At 41.4% G+C, this 22,296-nt stretch overlaps 1 protein-coding gene across 2 annotated transcripts in view; it reads right to left on the reverse strand.

Moving 5' to 3' along the window:
• NEIL3 (nei like DNA glycosylase 3) overlaps positions 1-22,296 on the reverse strand; it is a 527,805-nt gene that overhangs the window by 66,906 nt on the left and 438,603 nt on the right. For both annotated transcript variants that reach the window (XM_070364103.1, XM_070364102.1), the window contains one exon: positions 21,980-22,157. The gene's annotated coding sequence lies outside the window, so the exon portion shown is untranslated. The remainder of the gene's footprint in view (positions 1-21,979; positions 22,158-22,296) is intronic.

A 22,296-nucleotide genomic window follows, 5' to 3' on the forward strand; every position in this document is an offset into this window, starting at 1 on the left:
AGGCAGATGACATTGGTGCAGTAGCCTCATGATACCATCAACACCCTGGATTTATTTTGTCTTTTCGTTCCTTCACCCTTATGGTTACTGCATGGTTGCAAGATATCACTAGTCTCCCTTCTGCATTCCAAGCAGGAAGAATAAGATATGAGGAGGAAGGGCTGACACCCATGCCAGAAAAATGAAACTACATAGGAATTCCTGGTTAGGTTTCAGTTCATCTCAGCAACAAAGCCATGTGCTGTGGGCAGCCTTTGCTGTCATAGAATCTGAAAAATGGTAGGGCTTGTTTGTTTCGGGGTTTTTTGTTTGTTTGTTTGTTTTTTGGCTATATTGCCAATAAAAGCTGAAAACAAGGGTTCTTTTAATAAAAAAAAAAGAGAATGGATTTTGGCTAGGTGAGCAGCAAGCTGAGACACATGTTGCTTCAAGATATTGACCAGGGTCCTTTCTGAGCTGGCACTGCCATGACATTCTAACTGCTATTGTGTATAGTGTGCCCTCTTGCCCTTATTTTGCTGGATTAGAAGTAGGTTTTGTTCAACATAGCTTTGCTGCAGAGTGGATGTTCTCAGGGAAGAATGACAGGCTATAGGTTTGTTGCTCGAGTACCTTCCTCCACAGGACTCCAAAACAACCACAAGAACAACCACAACCACCCAACCACCCGTCCATGCAGAGAGGCTAGGGGCGTATGTTAGACTGTCAACCTGGATACGAAACCAAAAGCAAGCCTGACATCATTCTTCATGTGGGGCGGCCCTGAGAGCTGAGACTTAAGGGATAAACTATGTTGATAACAAAGAACCCAAAGTAAAGACTGGAAGAAGAATAGGGCAAATCCCATGGAGATTTTAGCACTCCTTATCAGGTGCATGGAGCAAAATCTCCACGATAAACTATATGCTGGGAAGAAAACATATTCAATAAACTTAAAAGGCTTGACTTATAAGGAAGTTAGCTGACAATAACAGACTTAAATTAGAAATTAATAACATGTCTAGATAAACCTAGACATTTGGAAACTGAAGCGCTCCCTTCTAAATATCAAAGAGGTCACAAAAATGTGTGAAAAAAAATCACAAAGAAAATGAAAACTTTATTTGCAAAAAATTATAATGAAAATATAGCCTATGAAATTTTATGGGATGTTTCTAAAGCAGGACTTAAAGGAAAATTCTTAAATTAGGAAAGAAAAAAGACTTGAGCTCACTCTAAATTTCCACCATATGAATTTAGAAAGAGACAAGCAATTTAAACCCAAAATACAAAGGGACAAAAATAATAGATGTAAGAGTAGAGATCAATAAATAGAAAACAAACAATAAAGGAAATTAACAAAACTGAAAGTAAGTCCTCTGAAGATTAACAAACTATTTCCTTTGATAAAGACAAGAAAGTTAAAATGAAAACCAAAACTATTTCTTCCAGGAATACATGAGAGTTTGGCTTTTTCCATATATTATAGATATTAAAGAATAATAAGGAAATATTATGAACAAGTGTGTGTGCGCTCAGCTGTGTCTGACTCTTTGTGACCTCATGGACTGTAGCCTGGAGGCTCCTCTGTCCATGAGATTTTTCAGGCAAGAATACTGGAGTGGGTTGCCATTTCCTCTTTCAGGGGCTCTTCCTGACCCAGGAATCAAACCTGTGGCTTTTGTATCTCCAGCATTGGCAGGCAGATTCTTTACCACTGTGTCTCCTGAGAAGCCCATATGAACAATTATATGGCAACGTATATGACGATTTAGATGAGGTGAACAAATCCCTTGTAAAACAAGATACCAAAACTGACAAAATTAAAAAGTCTGTGTAGTCACTTAAAAATGGAATTGAATCTATCATCAGGATATCCCCACAGGTAAAACTTGAGTCTCAAATGGCTTTGGTGGTGAATTCCATCAAGCTTTTAAAAAGGAAATAACACAAATCCTATAGCTAATTTCACATAAAACAGAAAAGGAGTTAACAATTCCGAAGTTTTTCTATGATGCTGTTATCCTGCCTGGCAGTTGATCTAATCTGACCTACAGGTTGATAAATTAACCTGTTTCTGTTTCATAGGTCCTGGCAGAAGACATGAGACTCTTGGGTCAGAGACAAAGGACTTTGCTGCCCATAGGCAGCAAAGCAACACGAGAGCCAGCATGCTTGCAGCTGCTCCTCTTGTTCTCAAGTCCCATGGAGGTGACACAAAGGACCCAAATAGATGCTAACACATGCAGGGAACCTGTGACCCAGGAGAGGAGTCCTGAGTCTGGAGAACCCACTGACTTATGTGTCTGCTGACACAGAGCCTGCATGAAAATCAGGAGAGAGGGTCACCTTTCGGCCTGAAAATGTCCATCTCCCTCACCCTACAGTTCATTTGTTACCTAGGGATCTATAGTTTCCTGACATTTATATTTAAGATTTCAGATTTAATACAGTATTCTTTTCATATCCATTTAAAAATATCTCTCGATTGTGAGAACAAATTAAATAAATATACCAAGCTATTATATGGAAGTACCTAGCAAACATCCAGCTGTATGTGTACATAACTATATATACATATGTACATGGATGTATATATGTGTGTAGATATATATATGCATGCATGCATGCTTAGTAGCTCAGTCATGTCCGACTCTATGTGACCCTTTGGCCAGTAGCCCATCAGGCTCCTCCATCCATGGGATTTTTCAGGCAAGAATACTGGAGTGAGTTGCCATGCCCTCCTCCAGGGGATCTTCCCAACCCAGGGATCAAACTTGTATCTCCTGTGTCCGTTGGGAAAGCCCAGATATGTCTATATAAATTGATAAATACAGGCATATCTCAAAGATATTGCCACTTTGGTTCCAGACCATGGTAAAAAAGTGAATATCACAATAAAGTGAGTCACACCAGTTGTTTTGGTTTCCCCGTCTACATAAAAGTTATATATTTAAAAACAATTCCACCAATAACACATGCTCTACATAACATTATGTTTGGCTTTGAGCCAGAGAAAACTTGAAACACAATGGCTTAAGCATAGAAAGGGCTTATATACATTTTTCTCATATGTAAGACATTGTGTAGGGAGTCCAGGGCTGCTATGGTTGAAGCCCCACAAGACCATCAAGGATTCAAACTCCTATTTCCTATTCTGCCTTCCTCAGCACGTGGCCTTCACCCTCATGATTGCATAATGGCTGCTTCCTTTCCAGGCATCACATTTTGATCCTCCGTGGGAAGAAATGGAAAGATCCAGAAGCCTTTCTCATAAGGCTTTGCTTTATCTTGAGAAGGGATGCTTTCTCCAGACACGTCTGCCTATATCTTATTGACAAGAACTAGGTAACAGAGCTTTCCCAAGATGCAAAGTTATTTGGAGGAAGTGAATTTATATATTAAGCAGGAAACACTGATGATCATCTGCAGCAAAACTGGAGTTCTGTTAGCAAGGAGGAAGGGAGCCCAGACCGTGGCAAGTGATAAGCAATTTCTGCCATATGCCTACTCTACAAGATCAGAAAAAAACAGAGGCATTTGTCCATTCTTTTTGTTCATTTATTTATTCCTTTATTTAGTCTTTTGGCTTCTGTCTCCTGATCAATACCTTCTTTGAAAGTAGAGACCGTCATGGTGGCCTTACGTCAGAGAGTTAAAGCACCTTTGAAGCTCTATCCTTAAGTGGATAGCTTTCTGATACAAATAACATCCTACCCCACCCTCCCCATTCCACCTCCCCACCACTGGGGATTTAATATCAGGAAGACAGAACCTTCAAGGGAAAAAACATGTAAATAAGGTTTCAGGGCAGAAAATGGTTTCGTGACAGACTGTCAGCATTTTATCTGGGTCAGAAAACAGGCCATTTCCTGTCCTTCCAAAGTCCCGTGCCTCTTCAGTCACTGCCCTGTAAGCCGGGCAGGCGTGTGGAGATAGACTCAGAGGCCACAGAGGCAGCAGCCTCCTTTCCTGCGCAGTCGGCCTCTTGCTAATGGCTGTAGAAGCTGATTGCAGGGCGCGGGCCTGTTCATCATTGTCATAATCCCGTGGATTACATTTTTGAGTACCCACAGGGGGCACGGCCCTGCACTGTGCAAAGTGTTTACTGTCCTATTTCTGCTTCCAAGTCGTTAGATGTTGCGCTCGCAGTGAGCCGAGCTATGATTGCCAGCAATACTGTCCACTGCTGTCTGCTTACCTAAAGTTGAAACTTTTCATACTGTGGACATTCCCTGAAGGAATCTGATGAAACGGTGACACTACCAGCTTTTTGGCTAAATTTCTTCATCATTAATGGATTTTCTCAACAAGTCAATCAGCAGGTACTACTTTCTTCATTACAGAGCTCAGCGATGGCATCGCTGACTTCAAGGTTGGCCAGACCTTTGGGATTCGGAGGCAAAAGAGCTAATATTGATCAGTTCTGGGGACAGTCTTACACACTACTATACATAGAATAGGTAACTAACAGGGACCTACTGTGTAGCACAAGGAACTCTATTCAGTACTCTGTAACAGCCCGTATGGGACAAGAATCTAAAAAAGAGTGGGTATATTCATAATGTAGAACTGATGCACTTTGCTGCACACCTGAAACTAACACAACATTGTAAATCAACTATATTCTACTAAATTAAAAAAAAACAAAAATAAATACTTTATACTTCATTCTCCAGTTATTCCTCTGAAGGCATAATCAGGACACATTTTGTAGATGAAGCAGCTGATTCTAAGAGTTTAGATGAGCTGTCCAAAGTCATGTAAGCTGGTAAAAGATCAAAATGGAACTTGAACCTGGGTCCTAATTTAATTACCTTTCAATTCCAGTATATTGTCCTTTAAGAAGAGTCATAATATTTCACTAAGAGGTCACAAACCCAACCTTCATTAGTGAAGTGGCTTTAACCTAAACTGAGGGTCCTCACTCGCCTCTTTGCTGACGTCAGCGGTTACCCTGCATGAGGAGGAAAAGGTGCTTTTACAAGGTAAGTGAAGTGACTTTAGAAGTCTAAGAGAATTCAGGAATAAGGCATAGTCTTTTCTTCAGGGTATATTAGGTACTGTGCACATTTAATGTAGCAGAACTAGAATTACTCTCTGTTCCTGTTTATCACGCTTTATTTCCCCTGTACATATTCACATTTTATTCCGCGTCCTGACTTTATGAGTTCTCCATCACAGCGATAGTTTTCCTCAGAGTTTATCCTTGCTCTTAACTCTTCTTTCGTTGAGCAGCAGTTTCTGGTGATACTATATTTGACTCGCGCTTTCTTACTTTTTGTTCGAGCGCTTTCATAATTTTCATCCTCATTCACATCAGCCTCATTCTCCTCCTGCATTATCTCTGAGTGGTACTAACTGCACATTTATTTCCCGCGTATGTGTTAGAACCTCCCTCTCGCCTCTGTATTTGACAATTGCAGATGGCTTTTCGGTAGCATCCTTCTTTTCCCAGAATCTGCGTTTGTCAGAGCTTGAGGCTCCCGCTCACTTAAATAACGATTCAGTAAGAGCCTGCATCTGCACATCGTGGTTGCTACTGAGTCTAACCGCGCCTTCCATTTCACAGGTATCATGGTTTTCCCTCCATCTATTCATTTCATCTGGGACGATTTTAAGCTGTGTCATAACTTTAAAAGGAATCTTGAAGACCTTTATTTTTGCATGTCTCCTTCTTTACAGATTTTGCTATAAAGATGCTGTTCTTTCCTGCAGTCGTTCTCAGTAATGGAGACTGTTTGTGGTGGTGGTTTAGCTGCTAAGTCGTGTCCTACTCTGCAACCCCATGTAGTATAACCTGCCAGGCTCCTCTGTCCATGGGATTTTCCAGGCAAGAATACTGGAGTGGGTTGCCATTTCCTTCTCCAGAGGATCTCCCAGACCCAGGGATCAAACCCTAGTCTCCTACATTGCAGGCAGATTCTTTACCAATTGAGCTACTAGGGAAGCCCTGAAGTGTTTATATCAGAGACTAAAGCTCAAAGGTGTAGCATTCACCTCTCCTGTTTCTTACCCCATACTCTCTGACCTTGAACCCACATTTCCCATCTGATAACATGAGATACACCATGTTTGCAGCTTTTTAGAGCATTTTCATTAGCCTCATAGTCTCTTGATATTCAGGCACTGACTTTAACAAACATGATTATATAATAATGTAATATTCTGGCCCATGTACTTCCCTATGATTATATGGTTAGTAGAAGAAAATGATCAGCTATACAATATAAGCTGAGAGAGACTAAAATAAAATATAATAGCAAATGTAAATATACTTTTGAAATAAATAGACCAATTGCAGGAAAGAAGGCTTGTATAAAAACAAACATATACAAAGAACTTTGGAACTAAATGTAAAGGGATAGTAAAATAGTAACAGCTGTCTATAAAATATGTGAAAATTAAACATCAGGTTTTTGGCATATTTTTAACTCAGAATCCGAATACAGTTTTTAACCCATTTGCAAATGGGTTAAAGAAAATGAGCAACCATTAGAATTACCCATAGTAATTGAGCAAAATATGAACTTATTAGCATTTTGCTCAATTGAGGTTCAAGCTTAGTTTTCACTATGGTCTGAAATTTTAAGATTTAATTTTGAAAATAGATTCTGTATTATTTATATTTTTTGAAATATAATCTATAAGATTTAAATTAGGTAGAGAAATGCAAATCCAGACCATAATGAGCTACCACACCAGACAGAACGGCCATCGTTAACAAGTCTACAGACAATGCTGTTTGTATGCTGGAGAGGGTGTGGAGAAAAGGGAACCCTCCTACACTGTTGATGGGCATATAAATTGGTACAGCCACTCAGAAAACTAAAAAGAGAATTACCATACAATCCAGCAATCCCCACCTGGGCATAGATCAAACGAAAGTATAATTCAGAGCAATATACATGCACCTCTATGTTCATAGGAGCAATATTCACAATAGCCAAGACATAGTAACAACCTAATGGAGAAGGCAATGGCACCCCACTCCAGTACTCTTGCCTGGAAAATCCCATGGATGGAGAAGCCTGGTGGGCTACAGTCCATGGGGTTGCAAAGAGTCAGACATGACTGAGTGACTTCACTTTGACTTTTCACTTTCATGCATTGGAGAAGGAAATGGCAACCCACTCCAGTGTTCTTGCCTGGAGAATCCCAGGGACGGGGAAGCCTGATGGGCTGCCGTCTATGGGGTTGCACAGAGTCGGACACAACTGAAGCGACTTAGCAGTAGCAGCAGCAGTAACAACCTAAATGTCTACTGACAGATGAATGGATAAGGAAGATGTGGTGTATATATATGCAAAGGAAAACTACTCAGCCATTAAAAAGAGTGAAATCATGCCCTTTGCAGCAAAATATCTTACTAAGTGAAGTGAGTCAGAAAGAGAAAGACAAATACCATACAATATAACTTATACGTGGACTCTAAAATATGGGACAAATGAACCTATCTATGAAACACAAATGGACTCACAGACGTAGAGAACAGACTTGTGACGGCCAAGGGGGAGGTTGGAGGGGAGAGATGGACTTGGAGTTTGGGGTTAGTAGATGCCATACAGAATGGATAAACAGGGTCTTATTGTATAGCACAGGGAAGTGTGTTCAATATCCCGGGATAAACCATAATGGAAAAGAATATAAAAAAGAATGTGTATATGTGTATAACCGAGTCTCTCTGCTGTACAGCAGAAATTAACACAACACTGTAAATCAACCACACTTCAATTAAAAAAAAAATTTAAGTTAAGACAAAAATAGCTCTACATGGCTTAGGAGAGAAACTGTCCTTTTACTGTTTGGTACAAATACATACATGTCTTTGGTAGAAATACAACATACTTGGTATATGAATACTAAGTTCTGTTAAACTATTTCCTTGAGTTTCTTTCTTTTTTCTTTAATATACCATCAGCACCCTAATTTGATGCGTACTTGAAATTCAGCACTGGGCTCTTTAAACCACATTTGAATGTCACTGCCCATAAGACCAGGGTCTGGACTGTGGCTTTACAACTGTGTAGTCAGGAGCCAAAACAGAAAGGACCAATCAGACTCTGACAGGAAGAACCAAATTAATTTATTCATGATTCCCTAGAAATGTGCTTTATCTGAGGGACCTCATATAATGAAAGAAAACTCTAATCTGGAGTGTGCACGTGTTTCTCCTTTAATCAGCCCAGTGCTGCATCATGACTTTTGTTACAGATTACCAGAAAAGGAATTGGGCATTGCTGTCCACCTCCAATACACTGCATCTTCTCCTTAGGAGAATCACCAGCTTGTGCGGATTGCTTTTCCATGTTCCAGATCTTCTCCCGCCCTACAGCAGGGCTGGATCCTATGTGTTCCTAGACTGCAGCAGAGAGCCTGGTACATAGTCCCCGACTCAAATAAACATTCACCAAAGGAGAGAATGAACCAAAGGATGGTCATATTAGACACTCACAGTGCTATCCCCATTAGACAGATGAGGAAAGAAAGGACCAGACAGCTTAATTAAGGGGTATTTCACAAGGTCACAAGGTCACAGCACTGAGCCCTAAACCAGACCCAGAGCCATGATCTTTTCAGTGACTCCAGGCTGCTGCTTCTGGCAAATTATTAAGGCTGTACAAATTTTTAAACCTGACCTATCAAGTCTCATTATTTTCAGCAGGCTGTATTATGAATATTTCATACTTTGGTCTCTAGCACTCTTAGGGTGTTTGGAATCATGAAACAGCATTCCATTTCCTCAGCACAAAAGCACCAGGAAGGCCAGTTGAGAAACTTTGCCACAAACTTTTCATGCATGTCTGTAGAGGATTAGGGTCCCCATAAACATTCCAGGGCACTCCCCAGGAGTTTGGGGGCATACTGTTTCCCAAAGCTGTTCATAAGGTCCATGAGGTTAGGAGCAGTTCTGTGCTGCTTGGGGAAGTGCAGTGTCTGCAGACTCTGATTTTCTAGGTCTAAGCCAAGAAAGTGTTGGTGAGGGAAACTGTCTTTGGGGGCTCTGTCTACAGAAAGCAAGCTCACTTATCACAAACAAACCATTTCTAAGAGATCAACAATTTTGTTGACTGCATTTAAACATAGAACATGCAGTTCCCGAGTGCAATTTCAGTTTTTCAGAGGACAGTTTTATTCTTTCTCAGAAATGCCAGGGTGATTATTTTTTGTTGTTTTGTTTTGCTTAGAAGGGCCGCTTAGCGTGCCTCTTTAGTCAACATGTAAAGGAAAAGAACAAGCAACCGAATGATCCCCTGTCAGCCTCACGGCAGCAGATTGAGGACTTAAACACAAACAGGTTCTCTAGGTGATGCCGGTAAAGACTTTCAAATCAGGCGAAAATTCTCATCGAACTCTGACCCAGTCAGATTGATTCAGATTAAATGTTTTCTTTTTTCCTTGAGAATGTCTGTTTTCTACAGTGTTTTTAAGAAATCTCTTAAAAATACTGAGATCTCAGTAATATGATGTTAATCTCTTACATTAAGAATTGGATTAAATTTACTTAAAGCAGCCAGTCTTGGCTTTTATTACATTTGGTATATGATTTTTTTTTTCCTCTGACAACTACTGTATAAAAATTACTGATTCTTTTCTAAATCTGTGCTATTAGGTGTTAGTATATGTATACACAGGTTTCCCAGGTGGCACAGTGGTGAAGAACATGCCTGCCAATGCAGGAGACTCAGGAGGAATGGGTTCAAACCCTGGGTTGAGAAGATACTCTGGAGTAGGAAATGGCAACCTGTATTTTTTGCCTTGAAGATTCCATGAACAGAGTAACCTGGTGGGCCACAGTCCTTAGGGTCACACGACTGAGTGGCTGGGCACACACACACACGTATGTATATACACATATGTACTTATTTATTTTTAGGCAAGGACTTTATAATGGGGCTTCCCAGCTGGTGCTAATGGTGAAGAACCTGTCTGCCAATGCAGGAGACGTAAGATGTGGGTGTGATCCCTGAGTTGGGACAGTCCCCTGGAGAAGGGCATGACAACCCATTTGGCACTGGAACCAGCAAAGGCATCGATACTTGAGGACATCTGTATACAGTTTGGCTATGTAGGGGAGGAAAATAGTTTTCTTTACCCTTCTGAGTTCTTAGCTGAGACCCCTTTAATGAAAGACAAGCTAAGCTAAGTCACTTCAGTTGTGTCCAACTCTGTGCGACCCCATAGACGGCAGCCCAACAGGCTCCCCTGTCCCTGGGATTCTCCAGGCAATAACACTGGAGTGGGTTGCCATTTCCTTCTCCAATGCATGAAAGTGAAAAGTGAAAGTGAAGTCGCTCAGTCATGTCCAACCCTCAGCGACCCCATGGACTGCAGCCTTCCAGGCTCCTCCGCCCATGGGATTTTCTAGGCAAGAATACTGGAGTGGGGTGCCATTGCCTTCTCCGAATGAAAGACAGGCTAATAGGAATAAAACACACAGGCATTTGATTAACGGGTAGACCTCAGTGTATACGTGGGAGATGGCCAGGGGAAAATGAGTGACTCTCAAGGTGGCTTTGGAGAAGGCACTGGCACCCCACTCCAGCACTCTTGCCTGGAAAAGCCCATGGACGGAGGAGCCTGGTAGGCTGCAGTCCATGGGGCTGCAAAGAGTTGGACACAACTGAGCTTCTTCATTTTCACTTTTCACTTTCACGAATTGGAGAAGGAAATGGTAACCTACTCCAGTGTTCTTGCCTGGAGAATCCCAGGGGCAAGGGGAGCCTGGTAGGCTGCCATCTATGGGGTCGAACAGAGTCGGACACGACTGAAGCGACTTAGCAGCAGCAGCAGCAAGGTGGCTTAGAGCTCAGGCTTCAATACCGTCTTAATAGGGAGAGAGGATGTATGGATCTCTTAGGGTAGAGGAAGTGATTATTAGAAAAGTGAAGGGCCCTTAGGAGAGTCCATAGGAGGTGTGCTAGTCGGTGACAAACCGTGTCTGGGTATGGTGACTCCTTCTAGTCTCCTCTCCGGTGACAGAAGTCCACCTTCCCTGCTTGATGAAACTCCTGGGAGGGGATTTATGACAATTGGTTGCTTTTGGAGCATCTGTCTTGAGGCAGATAACAGAGTTCAGAGAAAGCCTTTCCTTGCACTGCTGTTTTCCAAGTGCCTACAGCTCCCCGGAACCAACACGCCAAAGTGGTGGACTTTGGGCTGGCCTGTTCTGCAACCCTCCGCCTGCTGTGCATCTCTCCTATATCCCTTGTAGGTAAGATGTCAGTGGTCAAATATGTGCAATCCCTTAGAAACAACCAATTTCCCCTGTTTAGTTAGAAGCTTATAAGTAACATCGTGACTATTTTTATCTGTCACAGATAAAATTTATACTCTATAAAGTTGCAAAAAAGAATCTTTTCAGGATAATGATTTTGGTAATATGAAGGATGGGTTTAAATCCAGGTTTGTTTACTGTGAGCATCCCACCAGACTAGGAGCTTTGGTAGGGGACACGCTCTCTACCGTCATTGCTATATCCTCCACACTTTGTCGGATGACCTAGTAAACATCCAATAAGGTTTTGTTGACAGAAGATCATTAAATTATACACCTTATGTGTCCATCCAGGGGTCAGCACACTGGGGTCCAATTTGGCCCATAGCCTGTTTTCATACGTCCTCCAAGCTGAGAATGTTTCTATATTTTTAACGGGTTTTAAAAATAACAAGGAATAATACAGGATGGAAACTCTATGACCCACAAAGTCTAAAATATTTACCACCTGTCTCTTTACAGAAAAACATCTACAGATGAGTCTTTCTTCTTAAATATACCCCTGGTTTTTAGATATGCTTTACTGCTGAAGAAGCTGAAGTTGAATGGTTCTATGAAGACCTACAAGACCTTTTAGAACTAACACCCCAAAAAGATGTCCTTTCCATTATAGGGGACTGGAATGGAAAAGTAGGAAGTCAAGAAACACCTGGAGTAACAGGCAAATTTGGCCGTAGAGTATGGAATGAAGCAGGGCAAAGGCTAAGAGAGTTTTGCCAAGAGAACCCACTGGTCAGAGCAAACACCCTCTTCCAACAACACAAGAGAAGACTCTACACATGGACAACACCGAAATCAGATTGATTATATTCTTTGCAGCCAAAGATGGAGAAGTCAGCAAAAACAAGACTGGGAGCTGACTGTGGCTCAGATCATGAACTCCTTATTGCCAAATTCAGACTTAAATTGAAGAAAGTAGGGAAAACCACTAGACCATTCAGGTAGAACCTAAATCAAATCCCTTATGATTATACAGTGGAAATGAGAAATAGATTTAAGGGGCTAGATCTGACAGAGAGAGTGCTTGATGAACTATGGAATGAGGTTCATGACATTGTACAGGAGACAGAGATTAAGACCATCCCCAAGAATAAGTACTGCAAAAAAGCAAAATGGCTATCTGAGGAGGCCTTACAAATAGCTGTGAAAAGAAGAGAAGTGAAAAACGAAGAAGAAAAGCAAAGCTATAAGCATCTGAATGCAGAGTTTACTGTGCATTCTGTGCAGAGTTCCAAAGAATGCTGCTACTGCTAAGTCACTTCAGTCTTCAGTGTCCGACTCTGTGTGACCCTATAGACAGCAGCCCAAAAGGCTCCTCTGTCCCTGGGATTCTCCAGGCAAGAATACTGGAGTGGGTTGCCATTTCCCTCTCCAGTGCATGAAAGTGAAAAGTGAAAGTGAAGTTGCTCAGTCGTGCCCGACTCTTAGCGACCCCATGGACTGCAGCCTATCAGGCTCCTCCGTCCATGGGGTTTTCCAGGCAAGAGTACTGGAGTGGGGTGCCATTGCTTCTACCCATTTCCCTTGTTCCTTACAGAACTGGTCTAATTGTAGAACAGTATTATACTTAAGAGACCCTCCAACTGGCCACCGTTCGCCATCCTCCAATGGATACCGTGGCCATGCAGCATCACATAGGAAAGAATAGCAAGGAGAAACAAGAGAGCCTTCCTCAGTGATCAATGCAAAGAAATAGAGGAAAACAACAGAATGGGAAAGACTAGAGATCTCTTCAAGAAAATTAGAGATACCAAGGGAACATTTCATGCAAAGATGGGCTCAATAAAGGACAGAAATGGTATGGACCTAACAGAAGCAGAAGATATTAATGAGAGGTGGCAAGAATACACAGAAGAACTGTACAAAAAATATCTTCATGACCAAGAAAATCACGATGGTGTGATCTCTCACCTAGAGCCAGACATCCTGGAATGTGAAGTCAAGTGGGCCTTAGAAAGCATCACTACGAACAAAGCTAGTGGAGGTGATATAATTCCAGTGGAGCTATTTCAAATCCTGAAAGATGATGCGTGAAAGTGCTGTACTCAATATGCCAGCAGATTTGGAAAACTCAGCAGTGGCCACAGGACTGGAAAAGGTCAGTTTTCATTCCAATCCCAAAGAAAGGCAATGCCAAAGAATGCTCAAACTACCACACAATTGCACTCATCTCACACGCTAGTAAAGTAATGCTGAAAATTCTCCAAGCCAGGCTTCAGCAATATGTGAACTGTGAACTTCTAGATGTTCAAGCTGGTTTTATTTAGAAAAGGCAGAGGAACCAGAGATTAAATTGCCAACATCTGATGGATCATAGAAAAAGCAAGAGAGTTCCAGAAAAATATCTATTTCTGCTTTATTGACTATGCCAAAGCCTTTGACCATATGGATCACAATAAACTGTGGAAAATTCTGAAAGAGATTGGAATACCAGACCACCTGACCTGCCTCTTGAGAAATCTATATGCAGGTCAGGAAGCAACAGTTAGAACTGGACAGACTGGTTCCAAATAGGAGAAGGAGTACGTCAAGGCTGTATATTGTCACCCTGCTTATTTAACTTATATGCAGAGTACATCATGAGAAACGCTGGGCTGATGAAGCACAAGCTGCAATCAAGATTGCCAGGAGAAATATCAACCTCAGATATGCAGATGACACCACCCTTATGGCAGAAAGTGAAGAGGAACTAAAGAGTCTTTTGATGAAAGTGAAAGAGGACAGTGAAAAAGTTGGCCCAAAGCTCAACATTCAGAAAACTAAGATCATGGCATCCAGTCCCATCACTTCATGGCAAATGGTTGGGGAAACAGTGTCAGATTTCATTTTTGGAGGCTCCAAAATCACTGCAGATGGTGATTGCAGCCATAAAATTAAAAAGATGCTTATTCCCTGGAAGGAAAGTTATGACCAACCTAGACAGCATATTCAAAAGCAGAGACATTACTTTGCCAACAAAGGTTTGTCTAGTCAAGGCCAGTGGTCATGTATGGATGTGAGAGTTGGACTGTGAAGAAAGCTGAGCACCGAAGAATTGATGCTTGAACTGTGGTGTTGGAGAAGACTCTTGAAAGTCCCTTGGACTGCAAGGAGATCCAACCAGTCCATTCTAAAGGAGACCAGTGTGGGTGTTGCTTGGAAGGACTGATGCTAAAGCTGAAACTCCAATATTTTGGCCACCTCTTGTGAAGAGTTGACTCATTGGAAAAGACTCTGATAATGGGAGGGATTGGGGGCAGGAGGAGAAGGGGACTACAGAGGATGAGATGGCTGGATGGCATCACCAACTCGATGGACATAACTTTGAGTAAACTCCGGGAGCTGGTGATGGACAGGAGGCCTGGCGTGCTGCGATTCATGGGGTCACAAAGAGTCGGACACGACTGAGCGACTGAACTGAACTGAACTGAGCAAGGACTCAGACTCTTTGCAGAGTGAGGTTATCCAGGGAGGGAGCCCTTGGTCACTGCCTACTCAAAGTCATTCTCCTTCCTTCTTAGTAACAGAACTCCTATTTTGTACCCATCTCTAGGGATGAAATGCAGTTATGTCAAAGCCAGTCTGGGCAATCCCACTCGACTCTACTAAGACCCTGCCTGGGGTAGATGTGTGATTCAGTCCTGGAAGATGAAACAGAAATGGAAATGTTCAGGGAGGTATCTGGGAAGGATCTTACTGTGAAAGCAAACAACGGAATATACCTGCTTGCCTTCCCACCTTCCTTCCTTGGGACACAGTTATGTGCTGATGACACACGTTTGAGTCCTTAGCCGTCCCTTTTAAGCATGACTGGAAGACCGAACAGCTCACGGTGATGCTGGCCCAACCTTCTGCCACTGTTGGGCTGGTGCCCTGACCTCAGAAGTACCCACCTCCAGTTTCCTTGATGTGTGATAAATACATTATGGTTCAGGCCATTAACTGTGTCTTCTGATACTTGCTGCCAAGATATCCAGATTCATTCAGGTTGTAAATCTGTTCTATTAATGAGCTAGATTGCATTATTAAAAGTTTGTTTGGAATGAGGAGTTTTCTCAAATGACCTTGGAAGTCTTGAATGAAATTATAGGATAACTCAGATAGGGATTAACATAACCTGGTGTTAACATCGTCTTGGACATAACTATTTGGGCTTGAACTTGGATGTGAAGAAACCACTTGGAGAGCAGAGTGAATTCAACCATGAAATCAATTTACCTTTCCTATCTGATAAAGAAGCAAGTGTGCTGTGTATTTATGCGTTCTGTGTGAACATAGAAGGTATGGATTACATTTAACTAGATATCATTCAGAACATATCAGACTAGGAAAAAGAAGAGAAACACGTCTGACCTCAGTAAAGACATTACAAATCCATTCTCTAAAGTTCAGGCTTCTGAATTTCATTAAGAACCCCAAGTTCCTCCCTCAATGCTTGTTTCAAAATGGATAAAAATGCAAGGTTATCTTGCAGCTATTTACCCTATTTCTTTATTTTGACATCCCAACTTGTGAACTGCATTTTCACTGCCACACAGGGAACTTCTCAGGGCTTGCAAGTGCAGAGTGACACTCTTCAGACTCCCACTGATGCTACATTAGCTTCGTTAACAACTGCAAAGCCTGCTGCAAACTAACATTCTTTTTAGCTGGACTGCATATCTTCTGAAAGCTTTCAAGTAATTTTATGATTGGCACAAATCAAATAACACTTTGGATAGACACTCTACACCTTCATCCATCTCTGACTTGTTATTACTTTCTATTATTGGTTAATCTATGAAATTTCATGCATTATTTTATTTCTGTCCATTCTTGTGAGCTTTTAACTACCTGGCAGGGGTCTGTACTTCCTGAATTTTTGAGGAGACAACTCCTTATCCTCCACCAAACTGTTCTCATGTAATGAACTAAGGATAGAAAACATCTTTGGCTAAAGAAAAAAAGGGGGACTTCCCAAGTGGCACAGTGTATAGGAATCTGCCAGTCAATGTAGAGAACACAGGTTCGACTCCTGGCCCAGGAAGGTTCCGCACGTGGTGAAGCAACTAAGCCTGTGTGCCACAACTTCTTAGCCCGTGTGTCTAAAGCCCGTGCTCCTCAACAAGAGAAGCCACTGCAATGAGAAGCCTGCTCAGCGCAACAAAGAGCAGCCCCAGCTCGCTGCAACTAGAGTAAGGCCACATGCAGCAAGGAAGATCTAGCGCTGCTGCTGCTGCTAAGTCGCTTCAGTCGTGTCCGACTCTGTGCGACCCCATAGACGGCAGCCCACCAGGCTCCCCCATCCCTGGGATTCTCCAAGCAAGAACACACAAGTGGGTTGCCAGTTCCTTCTGCAATGCATGAAAATGAAAAGTGAAAGTGAAGTCGCTCAGTCGTGTCCGACTCTTTGTGACCCCATGGACTGTAGCCTACCAGGCTCCTCCATCCATGGTAGTTTCCAGGCAAGAGTAGTGGAGTGGGTTGCCATTTCCTTCTCCAAAATGATAAAATAATAATTAAAAAAAATATATAAAGGCAACTAGGGGTACATTTCTATAATGACATTCTAGCATGTATGTCACACTTTACAGTAAAAAATGCATTCCTATTTCTTATTTTGTCCTCATAAGAACTTCATAAAGTCAACAAGGTATGGCTTGTTGTGTCTGTTTCATATTGAAAAAGCCAATCTCAGAAAGTTTGAGACCTGCTGAAGTCACTCTCCTTTGAAGAAACAGATTCTGGCTCTAAACCTAGGTCTTCTAATTCTAACCTCTCACAGAACTTGGCCACTTGAACTGATTTTTTTTTGGTACTGCCACCATCTTTTTGAATGACTTTTAAAGATGATTAATTTTTGAAACAGAATTTTTGTTGGAGGTGTCCAATTAATTTACCAACATCTGACTTCTTCACTGAAATCAGGAAGCCTATTTAAAAATGTCTCCATCCATTTGTCTTTTAAAAACATATAGGAGAAATGTTCATTCCTCAATAAAAACACACAGAAATATTTTGGAAATGTCTGGATACCGTGTGTCAAATCAGCTGTAAATTCTCTGGTTGTAATGTGTCAGATGTCAATGTCCGTGGAAGATTGTAATGAATGGTGTAAGCATGAAGGTCCCCAGTGAATTTACTATACTATCCATCTTCATGTGTCTTCTCAGCAGATGACACAACTCTGTGTACCTGCTGGTCAGGTTTTCCTGATAGTCCACATGTGTGCCGTGTTCTTTCCATTTTATTTAACCTCAAGACTCTAGTTCATGTGGCAGAGCTGGGTTCTCTAATTATTTTCATAAAACCAGTGATCTTTTCAGAAACAACGGGTGAGAGATGCAGTAAGCCATCAGAGCCACTGCTAAATCTCACACAAATAGGCAAGGGTACCAGGAGACGTAATAAACTACTGCTGTTTTTTAAAGACTCTCATGGTATTTAATTTTTGTTGAATGGTGTTACCGTTAACTTGAGAAATGATTCAGGGGCTAATTCTTTCTCTTTCTGGACATCTGTCTATCTATCTATATATACTTGGAGTATATTAAAGAACATATGCCCAACAGTTAATAGTTTTCATTTTCATAACATATGTGGAAAATTATTCTTGTTTTATCCTCTCAGGATAGCTGAAATGGAGTTGAATTTACTGTTGCTCACATGCTGGCCTTGACAAAGAAAGGCCAGGATTATCTTCAGAATCAAAGCTTCATTACTGAGATAAAATGAAAAGAGACCTTAGCGCTCTTTATGTAATTAAATGCAATCATTATTATGAAAATTTTTCTGCACAGCTGCTACGTTGAAAAAAATTTGCGTTAACAGTAATCCCTTTATATCTTTGACATGACTCATAGCTCCTCACGTATTCCCTGGTCTGAAAATGAAAGAGAATTTGAAAACTTCCATAGGTGTATTGCTTATTTGTTGCCTGAATAGCAATTCTATACCTTGTTTTTATTAATTCAGGGAACCATTCAAATGGTTAAGATGCCATGTTCTTACAATTCATCCACTTAGTGGCTTGTAGATAAAGGATCAAATGGCCAAGAAGGTCATAAAATAGTCAATTCAGTTTAGCCTCAAACACTGACAACTGAAGCAGTAGCCTCCATTGCGGCTGCTTATTAGGCAACTCTAATGTCATACCATAGTGTGCAGGGGGAGGTTATGTTCTGTCCCAACACGAAGGTTGGGTAGGTCCGTGGTTGGCCTGGGATGACCTAACCTACCTGACCACATCTGAAAAAGTTTTTCAATATATTTGTTAGTATTAAAAATATATTTTGATCTCCTTTGACTGTAAATCTTGAACGATTCTGAACTCAGGTAGGGAAGATAGAGGTAAAATATACTAGGATCCTTACAAACCTATGTATTAATCCAAGCTCCATAAAGAGTCTAAGCTGAGACCTGAAAGGTCTGGGAATTTCCCAGTCCAGTCCCATGACAAGCGGTCCTATGTCTTTTTGGGAAAGACCAGAAAGGAAATCAGCAGTCACAGGTCCTTCCTGAAGGGAATCTGTCTTACTTATTTCCTTTCACTCCTGGTTTTGAGAAGTGATTTACACCTAATGATTAGATGAGATGGCTTTCTACTCCTTTATGTGTCAAAGTCAGGCTTTTGATTACGACACTCGAGACTTTTGAGCTGACTCAGACCAAGTTGGACTCTAACTGTCTGCCAACCATTTCAGTCTAAGAGGGCCCCTGGTAAGTCAGAAGCTACCAGAGATGTCTGTGGCACAGATTATCCTGATTATCTTTCTGTCCCCGCTGCCTGTTTTTGTGATCATGAGCACCTTGTTTCTAGCATAGCTGCCAATTGGTCTTTTCCGATCTGGGGTCCAATCCTCCTCATGGAAATCAGTGAGCCTATATCAATGGCTGCATGTCCACCTTCTTATATAAGGCCTGCGGGGGATATCTTTTAAAGTGCTGGGTGTATTTCTAAAATAAAATATATACTAATTTTTAAATTTGGAAATAATTTCAAACTTACAGCATAGGTGAAAAAATAAGCCTATATGAAGAACAATAAATGCCCCTTTACCTGGTTCACTGTATTGTTTATGGTTTGTGCCATTTGCTTTATCAATGGATTCTCCCCTGCAACACTAGGAAGTAAGTTGCCTATCTCTGGGTCTTCTGCCACTAAAATTTTAAATCCTATGCAAAAAGATATATTCTCATGTAACAACTGTTACATTGTCATCTTCAGTAAGTTTAACATAAATTTCGTACTTTTGCTTTATCTATCATACATTTTTCTCTTTGGTCTGTTGACCCAGTAATGTCCTGTTGAATTTGTTTGCATAAAATGCAGTCAAGGGTTAGACATTACATTCAGTTGTCATGTTTTTTGAGACTCATTGAATTTAGAACATGTCTAAAGCCCTTCTTTAGACATGGAGAAGGAAATGGCAACCCACTCCAGTGTTCTTGCCTGGAGAATCCCAGGGACGGGGGAGCCTGGTGGGCTGCCATCTATGGGGTCGCACAGAGTCGGACACTACTGAAGCGACTTAGCAGCAAAGCCCTTCTTATCTTAATATTTCTACTATTTACTACTATTAGCATTCATGCAGAATACAAACCTCCCCTACCTTTCATAAAACAGGAGGAAATGTTCCTGTTTTGTGTTCATTTGATGTTTCCTAGTGATGGAATGCAGGGTATGTATTCCTAGCCAGAACACTACATATTAGCCATCCTTCTCAGGGTATCAACTCAAGAGACACACAGTGTCAGGTACATCTTTATCACCCAGAGAGCGTGTTGACTGATTTCTTCACCATATGTTGCAGTGACTAAACAATCTACAGGGACAATTTAAGATCACACAAATATTTTGCTTCTTATCAAAATCTGTCCCTCTGGTTTCCACATCAATTGATGATTCTTGCCTGTATCAATATTTACTATAACCAATGTTTACTATAATTCCAGCACTCCCTCACACTTACCAATTAACAGTTGGTATTCTCCTAAAGCGAGAGCACTTTTCCCTTTTTCTTTCTTTTGTATATATTAGTATAAATATTTATGTTTCATAGATAACAGTGCATATTTTCTGTATGTCTATACCAAAAATATATATATATATATATATATATATATATATATATATATATATATATATATATATATGAAAGGTGTGTGTATATATATATATTAATTTGGTCTTCCCTGGTGGCTCAAATGGTAAAGAATCCTCCTACAATGTGGGAGACCGGGATTTGATCCCTAGGTTGGAAAGATCCCCTGGAGGAGAGCATGGCAACCCACTCCAGTATTCTTGCCTGGAGAATCCCCATAGACAGAGAAGGCAGGCTGCAGTCCATGGGGTTGCAAAGAGTTGGATACAACTGAGCAACTAAGCACATATACTTAATTTATATATTTAATATATTTTGGTGTGGACTCATATTTTCCCATTGTTTCCTCCAGTGGTTTATAGCCAGTTTATTCCTAAATGCTAGGTAACAGGAGACTCCTTTAGGTACCTTCAAGAGAAACTCTTGTAGATTGAGTGACTTAGGGGCACATGTAAGTTTAGAATTCTTTTTTTATATTACCCTAATACTTTCAGGCATCTCACCTTCATTTCGTGCAGGCCACCGATGAACCAAGCCAATATTTAATACCATATTGGGAAATTTGCATTGGCACCTTGAGCATATAATCTCTGGTAGATACACCCATGTTGATACACTTGGCCTAATCAATAGTTATATTTCTTTTTCCTCTGTTTAGCCCTCTGAGAACCTATCCTCACATATAGTCTTTAGATTTCCCTCAATAAGCAGTGTCGTGGATCCATCTGGATGGATCTTGCTGGGACAACCTGGGGGCCCACTCTTGTCACAGGTGTAGTGTCTACAAGGTACAGGAGAGGCAGAGGTGAAGACGAGGTGCTGTCCTCCCTTTGAGCGGTGAAGTATCAGAGGATCCACACCATCAGGGCTTGTTTCATTAGAGCGGGGGCCTGCTGGCAGAGGCACTTTCACTGGTCTTTGGGAATACAGAGTGATCAAGTGCATCTGAATCCACCAAAATGTCCTTTAGGATTCTACTTTCTCTTAATAAATGTTCCTGCTTTGATGTATGAGTCATAAAAGGCTTTCCATTCAATTTATATTGCAATTTAGCAAATTATTGGAACTGATTCTGTGTCTGATCTCTAGCTATGTCAGTTCTGTGGCTGCAAGAGATCATGCTAAATGGTCCTTAATTTTCTAACCATGTCTTGGGCTGAGAATTTAAAACTCAGAGAGTGTGTCCTTTTTCTTTCTCTGTCTTCTTCTTTCAACTCTCCAGTGTAATGAGAAGTAGCTGGGGTTCCGTGCTCTTTATTCCCTCTAAGTGGTCTATCCCAACAGGCATCTGGTCTCTCAAAGCTTTCCCTCCAGTCGGCACTTCATCACAAGTGACCGAATGTGATAATATGAGTAACTGGGTGCTGTGAGCACGCACTTGTTTTCCATTCGTTAACTTTGCTCCACACCCAGACAGGTCTCACAGTTACTCCTGACCGCCCACCCCTGAGGACTTCTGCTTGCAACTGCTTCTACTACTAGACTCTGTATCAGCCAGAACCCAAAGTAAGAACGATCCACCCCAAATATTTCGGTGAGGAAAAGATGAACACAGAGAACTACAGGCTTACCTTAAGGAAGACCGGAGGGACAGCTTCTAGTTGAGGCCCTAGAAATATGTCCACAATCGAAAAGATGAACACAGAGAACTACAGGCTTACCTTAAGGAAGACTGGAGGGACAGATTCTAGTTGAGGCCCTAGAAATATGTCCACAATCGAGGGCAGATCCCTGGGGACCAATTCTCGGGGACAAACACTGGATCTGAGGCTGGTCGTGGTGCAGGGACCAGCGATGCCGTCCCATGAGGCTGACTCCGCATGGCCTCTGATGCAACTTCTATGGAGACAAAAGAAGCAGGAAAAGGGGCAGTTACCGAGGCAGAAAATCTTCAATTTCCATGACATTGTTTTGTCAGGAAAACATGGTTTTGACCTCATTTTCACTTTACAAAGCTCACTCAAGTACGTTTAATCTG

This window comes from Bos mutus, chromosome 27 (genome assembly GCF_027580195.1).
Source record: "Bos mutus isolate GX-2022 chromosome 27, NWIPB_WYAK_1.1, whole genome shotgun sequence".
In the NCBI taxonomy this organism is placed as follows: domain Eukaryota; kingdom Metazoa; phylum Chordata; class Mammalia; order Artiodactyla; family Bovidae; genus Bos; species Bos mutus.